This window comes from Triticum aestivum, chromosome 3B (assembly GCF_018294505.1).
Source record: "Triticum aestivum cultivar Chinese Spring chromosome 3B, IWGSC CS RefSeq v2.1, whole genome shotgun sequence".
In the NCBI taxonomy this organism is placed as follows: Eukaryota; Viridiplantae; Streptophyta; class Magnoliopsida; order Poales; family Poaceae; genus Triticum; species Triticum aestivum.
The window spans coordinates 811,829,305-811,838,421 of NC_057801.1; the positions used below are offsets into that span (position 1 = coordinate 811,829,305).

At 42.3% G+C, this 9,117-nt stretch overlaps 1 pseudogene; it reads right to left on the reverse strand.

Moving 5' to 3' along the window:
• Window positions 1-749: 749 nt before the first annotated feature.
• LOC123066779 (zealexin A1 synthase-like) lies at window positions 750-2,909 on the reverse strand (annotated as a pseudogene).
• Window positions 2,910-9,117: the final 6,208 nt, after the last annotated feature.

The window sequence follows — 9,117 nt, forward strand, 5'->3', positions numbered from 1 at the left end:
ATTTATGTACACTTTCAGAAAAATACGAACAAAATTTGAAATAGTAACATCCTAACATTCTTTTTACAAAAACATGAGCACCATTTGAACTTGTGAACATTTTTTAGAATAGGAACATGTGTTCAAAATTCATAATATATTTCGAAAATGTGTATCTTTTATACGTGAACATTATTTTGAATTGTCAAATTTTCACTAAAACAAGTTATATTTTTGGAATTTGGGAAACTTTTAAATGCCATTTTATTTTTATAAATCTCGAACAATTTTGAAAAACAATAAAAATAAGTATGAAAAAATGGGAAACTTTTTTCATGTTCCAAATATTTTTCAAAATAGCAACAAAAAGTTGGAATTCTAAACATTTTCTAAAACCTATGGCCCCCAGGTCTCTTTTCTATTATATTACATCTCTTTTCCATTATATCGCATCTCATTTACTATTTTGCAATCTTTACTTTCCAATCTATACAACAAAAATATCAAAAATATTTATTCTACTATCTCTATTAGATCTCACTTTTGCGAGTGACCATGAAGGGATTGAAAACCCCTTTATCGCGTTGGTTGCAAGGTTCTTGATTGTTTGTGCAGGTACTAGGTGACTTGTGCGTCATCTCCCACTGGATTGATATCTTGGTTCTCAAAACTGAGGGAAATACTTACGCTACTTTGCTGCATCACCCTTTCTTCTTCAAGGGAAAAACCAATGCAAGCTCAAGAGGTAGCAGTCATGTAGACAAACCAAACTAAGGCACAAAAACAGTAGCTTCCAACACAAGCTCGGTCCTACGACGAGCTGTGATCCCATATGCTTCACCCATATCAAGGTTCTTCGGGTTCCCACCATCGGGAAGCTTCTAGTCAAAGTGATAGAGAAGGCTCACAAGAGCCATCTCGATGTTTGACACTCCAAACATCATACCAGGGCACATTCTCCGTCCAGTGCCGCCAGGGAGGAATCTGAAGTCCGTACCACCATAATCAACCTTTTCATCGTCAAACCTCTTGGGCATGAACTCACTCGCATTAGTCCAGCTATTCTCGTCCCTATCGATTGCCGACACATTCACGAATACCGTGGTGCCTTGTGGAATATCATAGCCCATGACCTTTGTTTGCGTCAGTGCAAAGCCTCGGCATGAGAAACAACACCGGTGGATGCAACCTGAAGGTCTCCTTGATGACCATCTGCAGGTAGTGCAGCAGGCCATCGATGTCAGCCTCAGTCACCTCAGTCTTACCGTGGAGGACTCCTCGAACTTCAGACTGTGTGGCAGCCATTATGTGTGGGCTCCTCATCAGCTCGGACATTGCCCAAATTGTTGTTGTGGCTGTCGTCTCCGATCCCACAGCGAAAAGGTCCTGGTGACACACACGTAAATATGTGAGATTGAAATATCATGTAGCAAGCAAAAGGTGGTAGCTAGCAGGGTTTTAAATTTTAGTAAAATTTCCAAATTTCTGGTAATTATGGTGGGTAATGGAACATTTCTAACAATGAAATTTTGTGCCATATTAACTAATTTTAAGCCAAATGTTACAATAGGCAAAATTCATCTGATTTAAAATTTTCATCAAAATCCAAAAAAATCTGAAATTCCTACAAGATCCCAAAGTAATATGGTACCAACCTTTTGGTTATATCAACTGTTGCCAAAAAAATCTGCTACTGAAATTTTAAGAGAAAAGCTAACTGGTTACCGTTTGATGGGAGAGCATGGCTTTTCAAACGTTTTTCCTGGCAGTTTTAGTTGTGTCGGAGGCGACAGTGTCTTTAGAAAAACGTGGCATTTTCTGGGAGGATAGCCGTTTTGAGCCTTCACTCCAGAAAATGCCATGCTCTTATGAAGAAACTTCCACCCCGGCCAACTAGAACTCCATCAAAATGTTTGCAAATGCCACCCCTCCCAGTCAATGGTCGCCAGATAAGGGGGGTCCAATTTTAAACCATGGTCTTGGGTAGCTAGTGGTGACTGGTGACTCACGAAGAGGATGTCGCTCATGTTTTCATTGGTGAGGGCGACGCCGCCAATCTCGTTGTCCCTCTGGAAACAGAGCAGAGTAGTGAGTATGTCGCCCCTCTGCTCACGGCCGACATCATTGTCCTCCTCATCCTCCATAGCTGTTCTGTGATCGCTGATCATGGCGTCCATGATGGAGTGGATTCTCCGGTGCACCTCCCACGTCGCTCTGAGAGCCTGGCCACCGATAGCCCGGGCGAGGCACGACGTCGGGAACAGGTCGATGAGGTTAAACCCGGACATGAGGTCCAGCACCTTGTCCAACTCCCGTAGGTACGCGCCCTGCTGCGTGCACCTGTCGTCGACGGACGCCCTCATGACCACATCGTTCATCATCACCTATAGCATGTCACCGACATTGACGACGCGGCCGGCGTCAGCAACGGACCACACGAGCCTCACCGCCTCCTCCTCCTGGACACGGCAGAACGACCGGACCCGCCTCGGGCTCAGCAGCTCGACGGCGCAGAGCTTTCGGATGGACTTCCAGTACCTACTGCTGTGGCGCGCAAAGGAGATGTCCTCACCGTCGTAGGTGAAGATGTGTGTGGTGGCGTACACGGGGCGGTCGGTGAAGGCGGCGTCGTGGACCTTCATGACCTCCCTGGCTGCCTCGGCGGAGGAGAGCACGAGCGTTGGGACATGGCCGAGACGGAGAAGCATGACGGGGCCGTGCCGACGAGCGAGCCTGTGCATGGCCTATTGCGGAATGGCGCCGAGCAGGAGGTGCATGTGGCCAATCACCGGAAGCACCCATGGGCCGGGAGGTAGGTTCAGGCGGCTAGCAGAGGTGGCTTGCCTGTGCTTGAGCTTAACGAGTATGGCCATGACAAGGATACAGAGCAAAGTGTAGCACACGAGCTGGGTGTGTTGGGTTTCCTCCATTGGAGCTACCTCGATCGTGGTCGTATGAGCTAAAGATTCAAGATGCGTTTATATATGAGAGAATGACAAGGAGTAAACAACGCAAGAGTCCATGTGAGATGCGGAAAGTATTTCTCTGATTGGGGATCAATTCGCCATGGATGGCAGTACAAGCTCACACACGCATGTGGTCCTGGCCGCAGCCACCAAATCCTTCCCAGATCCACACGCAACACACGCCAACGGTTATAGGCCAATGTACACCCTTAACAGGCCCAGTTCGGGCCTGCAAGCCACTGGGGAAGTTGCCGAGCACGAGTGGTCCGTGCAATCAGCCCATGAGTCGAATCATCATCTTCGCGCTCTCCTGGTTGCTCTGTTCTGGCGCTGGGCTCGCTGCCATTCCCCTCTTCTTGAGAGTCATCTTGACCCCAAGCCGGAGCTCGCGGAAACAGCTGACAAATGGAATCCCTATCTTCCCAGGTAGCTGAAGACGCGTCTCCCCCACTCCACTGGACCAGAAGTTGCGCCACCGATCTGTTGTATGAACGGCGGATACGCTCCTGCAGCACCTTGACAGGAAATTGGAGATGAGCATCGATAGAGGGGAGCGACTTGAGTACCTCATGGTGTGGCTGCACACAACGTTTCAGTTGTGAAACATGGAAAACTGGATGTATATGGCTGGCCGCTGGTAACTGCAAGCGGTAAGCCACCTCGCCAATCTTCTCCAGGATAAGAAATGAACCAAAGTACTTGAAGGCGAGTTTGTGATTAGCTTTGTGCACCACCGAGGACTGCGCATATGGTTGAAGTTTGAGAAATACCCGATCACCAACAGCAAATGTTCTTCCGGTGCGTTTCTTGTCAGCCTGGTGCTTCATTCTTTGTTGAACACGCAACAGATGCTGGCGCACCAACTGCTGAACGACTGCCCGAGCATCCAACCATTGTTGTAAATCAACGGCGTCAATGGAATCAGAAGCAGAAATTCCAAAGTACCGACGACCATGGCCATAAAGGACTTCAAATGGAGATTTGTTAAGTACCGAGTGCCAATTTGCATTGTACCAAAACTCGCAAAGTGAGATCGACCTGGCCCATTTCTTCGGATGAGCACTGATGAAACACCTCAAAAAACATTCAACCTGGTGATTAACACGTTCAGTCTGTCCATCAGTTTCAGGATGATATGTCATGCTCATATTAAGTACAGCTCATGTCCTCTTTACCAGAGATTGCCAAAATTTCCTTGTGAACATTGGATCCCTGTCAGACACTATATAGAGAGGCATGCCATGAAGCTTGTAGATATTGTCCAAGAAGAGATCAGCAATTTTTTGGGTAGTGTATGCGTGTTTGACAGGAATAAAATGGCCATATTTTGTAAACTTGTCAATGACCACCATGATGCAGTCATACTAATCAGAAGAAGGCAGCCCTGAAATGAAATCCATTTTCACAGTTTCCCAAGCTTTGGCAGGAACAGGTGATGGTAATAGAAACCCAGGGTAAGCTACTCTCTCGGGTTTTTCTTGTTGACAGATAAGGCAAGATTGCACAAACTGCTGGATCTTTTTCTTCATACCCACCCATTTAAACAGTGCACGAATTCTTTTGTAGGTGACAGGGAACCCTGAATGACCCCCCAAGGGAGTGTCATGGAAATCCTGACAAATCTTAGCATGTAGCCCATTGTCATTTCCCACCCAAATGCAACATTTATATCTCAGCACACCCTGTATCAGTTGAAAGTTATGTTTGGACTTAGGTTGCACTGACAACTGTTGCAATAATTCATGTGCTTTTGGGTCATTCTTGTAGCTTTCAACAACATCTTCAAACCAACTAGGATGAACTCCAGAAATTGCTAGCACTTGAGAATCTGATTGTGGTCTCCTGGAGAGAGCATCAGCAGCAGAATTATTAGTACCTTTCTTTATTAGTACCTTTCTTGTACACAATCTTATAATTCAGCCCCATCATCTTTGTAAGTGCCTTTTGCTGCCAAGGTGTATGTAGTCTTTGATCAGAGATATTAATCAAACTCTTTTGATCTGTCCTGATGATAAATTCCTGGAACTGTAAGTATGGTCTCCACTGCTCAGTAGCTAATAATATAACTAGATATTCCTTTTCATAAACAGATAGCTGATATGTCTCCAACGTATCTATAATTTTTGATTGTTCCATGCTATTATATTACCTGTTTTGGATGTTTAATGGGCTTTACTATGCACTTTTATATTATTTTTGGGACAACCCTATTAACCAGAGGCCTAGTCCAAATTGTTGTTTTTGCCTATTTCAGTGTTTTGCAGAAAAGGAATGTCAAATGGAGTCCAAACGGAATGAAACCTTCGGGAGAGTTATTTTGGAACAAACACAATCCAAGAGACTTGGAGTGGACGTCAGGGAAGCAACGAGGTGGCCACAAGGGTCCAGGACACGCCCTACCCCCTGGGCGCTGCCCCACCCTCGTGGGCCCCTCGTGGTTCCCCTGACCGACTTCCTTCGCCTATATATATCCATATACCCTGAAAACATCGAGGAACACAATAGATCGGGAGTTCCGCCGCTGCAAGCCTCTGTAGCCACCAAAAACCAATCGGGATGCACCCTGTCGGAGGGGGGATCCCTCACTGGTGGCCATCATCATCCCGACGCTCTCCATGACGAGGAGGGAGTAGTTCACCCTCGGGGCAGAGGGTATGTACCAGTAGCTATGTGTTTGATCTCTCTCTCTCTCTCTCTCTCTCTCTCTCTCTCTCTCGTGTTCTTGATTTGACACGATCTTGATGTATCGCGAGCTTTGCTATTATAGTTGGATCTTATGGTGTTTCTCCCCCTCTACTCTCTTGTAATGGATTGAGTTTTCCCTTTGAAGTTATCTTGTCGGATTGAGTCTTTAAGGATTTGCGAACACTTGATGTATGTCTTGCATGTGCTTATCTGTGGTGAAAATGGGATATCACGTGATCCACTTGATGTATGTTTTAGTGATCAACTTGTGAGTTCCGTTACCTCGTGAACTTATGCATAGGGGTTGGCACACGTTTTCGTCTTGGCTCTCCAGTAGAAACTTTGGGGCACTCTTTGAAGTACTTTGTGTTCGTTGAATAGATGAATCTAAGATTGTGTGATGCATATTGTATAATCATGCCCAAGGATACTTGAGGTGACATTGGAGTATCTAGGTGACATTAGGGTTTTGGTTGATTTGTGTCTTAAGGTGTTATTCTAGTATGAACTCTATGATAGATCGAACCGAAAGAATAGCTTCGTGTCATTTTACTACGGACTCTTGAATAGATCAATCAGAAAGGATAACTTTGAGGTGGTTTCATACCCTACAATAATCTTTTGTTTGTTCTCCGCTATTAGTGCCTCTGGAGTGACTCTTTGTTGCATGTTGATGGATAGTTATATGATCCAGTTGTGTTATTATTGTTGAGAGAACTTGCAGTAGTGAAAGTATGAACCTTAGGCCTTGTTTCCTAGCATTGCAATACTGTTTGTGCTCACTTTTATCATTAGTTACCTTGTTGTTTTTATATTTTCAAATAACAAAAACCTATATCTACCATCCATATTGCACTTGTATCACCATCTCTTCGCCGAACTAGTGCACCTATACAATTTGCCATTGTATTGGGTGTGTTGGGGACACAAGTGACTCTTTGTTATTTGGTTGCAGGGTTGTTTGAGAGAGACCATCTTCATCCTACGCCTCCCACGGATTGATAAACCTTAGGTCATCCACTTGAGGGAAATTTGCTACTGTCGTACAAACTTCTGCACTTGGAGGCCCAACAACGTCTACAAGAAGAAGGTTGCGTAGTAGACATCAAGCTCTTTTCTGGCGCCGTTGTAAGGGAGGTGAGTTCTTGAAGGTATATCTTTAGATCTTGCATCGAATCTTTTTGTTTCTTGTTTTATCACTAGTTTAGTTTATAGAAGAAAACTACATAGAAAATGGAATTGAGTTTGCCTCATACGCTTCATCTTTTTAATATCTTCCGTGAGAATGATGGTAAGGAAAATTGTGCTCAAGTGCTAGAAGAAGAAGTCTATAAAATGTTTGGCACTAAATCTTTGAATGAGGATCATGATTGCAATGTTATTAGTATGAATTCTTTTAATACCCATGATGCTAATGATATGCAAAGCTACAAGCTTGGGGAAGCTATGTTTGATAAAGATGATATTTTTTTGTCCCCCAAGTTTTGATGAGCAAATTTATTATGATGAAAGCATGCCTCCTATTTATGATGATTATTGTGATGACACGTATGCTATAAAGAATAAAGATAACCATGAAACTTGTCATCATGATTTTAATTTTCAATTGGATTATGCCTCACACGATAATTATTTTGTTGTGTTTTCTCCCACTACTATTCATGAGAAGAAATTTGCTTATGTGGAGAGTAGTAAATTTTCTATGCTTGTAGATCATGAAAAGAAAGCTTTAGTGCTGGTTATATTGTGGAATTAATTCATGATGCTACTGAAAATTATTATGAGGGAGGAACACATGCTTGTAGGAATTGCAATAATATCAAGTTTCCTCTCTATGTGTTGAAAATCTTGAAGATTTGCTTGTTTTACCTTCCTATGCTAGTTGATTATTGTTCCCATAAGTTGTTTTCTCACAAAATCCCTATGCATAGGAAGTGGGTTAGACTTAAAATTGCTAGTCATATTCTTCATGATGCTCTCTTTATGTTTCAATTCTTATCTTTTATGTGAGCATCATTGAAATCATCATGCCTAGCTAGGGGCGTTAAACATTAGCGCTTGTTGGGAGGAAACCCAATTTTATTTTTGTTCCTTGACTTTTGTTCCTGTTTAGTAATAAATAATTCATCTAGCCTCTATTTAGATGTGTTTTTATGTTTTAATTAGTGTTTGTGCCAAGTATGACCTTTGGGAAGACTTGGGTGAAGTCTATGCGGTCTTGCTGTAAAAAACAGAAACTTTTGCGCTCACGATATTAGCTGCCATTTTTTACTGGAGAGTGATTTTAGGTTGATTATTTTTTCAGATGATTAATAGACAAATTCCTAAGGTCCATTTCAGAATTTTTGGAGTTATAGAAGTATTCAAATGATACAGATTACTACAGACTGTTCTGTTTTTGACAGATTCTGTTTTCTATGTGTTGTTTGCTTATTTTGATGAATCTATGAGTAGTATCGGAGGGTATGAACCATAGAGAAGTTTTAATACAATAGATATTACACCAATATGAATTTAGAATGAGTTCACAAGAGTACCTAAGTGGTGATTTATTTTCTTATACTAACGGAGCTTACGAGTTTTCTGTTGAGTTTTGTGTTGTGAAGTTTTCAAGTTTTGGGTAAAGATTCGATGGACTATGGAATAAGGAGTGGCAAGAGCCTAAGCTTGGGGATGCCCAAGGCACCCCAAGGTAATATTCAAGGACAACCAAGAGCCCAAGCTTGGGGATGACCCGGAAGGCATCCCCTCTTTCGTCTTCGTTCATCGGTAACTTTACTTGGAGCTATATTTTTATTCACCACATGATATGTGTTTTGCTTGGAGCGTCATTTTATTTTGTTAGTATTTGCTTTCTGTTATTTATAATAATGTTTTGCATCTATATTTTCAATAAAAATGTCAAGGATAGCCTTTACCATGCTTATTTTGCAAGTATACATGTTGCTGTTTCAAAACAGAAAGTTTACCGCTGTTGCAAAAAATCCCTAGAGAATTCAGAGAATGATATAATATTGAAACCTTTTGCATATTGATCGCTGATAAATCTACTACAGTGTAGTATTTTTCTCATAATTTTTGGAGTTAGGTAAGTATGATGAATCTTGCATTCTTTACAGACTATACTGTTTTGACAGATTGCTGTTATGTTTGCATTGTTTGCATATGTTTGCTTGTTTAGTGATTCTATTTGAGGATAGGAGTATTAAATATGCAGAGACATTTAGTATGCAATGTGAATAATAATTTTAGTGATTTGTTACAGTATAAAATGATAAGGTTTTTGCATTGGTTTATACTAACTTATCTCACGAGTTCTTGTTGAGTTTGGTGTGGATGAAGCTTTCGAGATTTAGGAAACCGAGATATAAAAGGAATTAAGGAGACACAAAAGCTCAAGCTTGGGGATGCCCAAGGCACCCCAAGATAATATTTCAAGAAGTCTCAAGCATCCAAGCTTGGGGATGCCCCGGTAGGCATCCCACCT